Raw genomic sequence first — 256 nt, forward strand, 5'->3', positions numbered from 1 at the left:
GTTTTCTGGTGAAGTTACGCAAATGAACAAATGGTAACCTGTTGTGGTGCGGTTGTTCTCGCTAGGGGTGAATCGGTGATGGCGACGATAGGTTGAGGTACTAACCGGTTGTTCCAGCGATACCCACCATGCCGACGAAACTGAACGGCATCTGGGTGTGAAGCGATACGCGGCGGTGGCTGGGTGGGACCGTCCCCGGCCGGTGAGGGGGCGCCTCCCGGCGTGCTGGCCGCGCGGTGCGTGGGCGCACGCGCTA

Source organism: Schistocerca piceifrons, unplaced genomic scaffold (genome assembly GCF_021461385.2).
Source record: "Schistocerca piceifrons isolate TAMUIC-IGC-003096 unplaced genomic scaffold, iqSchPice1.1 HiC_scaffold_1206, whole genome shotgun sequence".
Classification (NCBI taxonomy): domain Eukaryota; kingdom Metazoa; phylum Arthropoda; class Insecta; order Orthoptera; family Acrididae; genus Schistocerca; species Schistocerca piceifrons.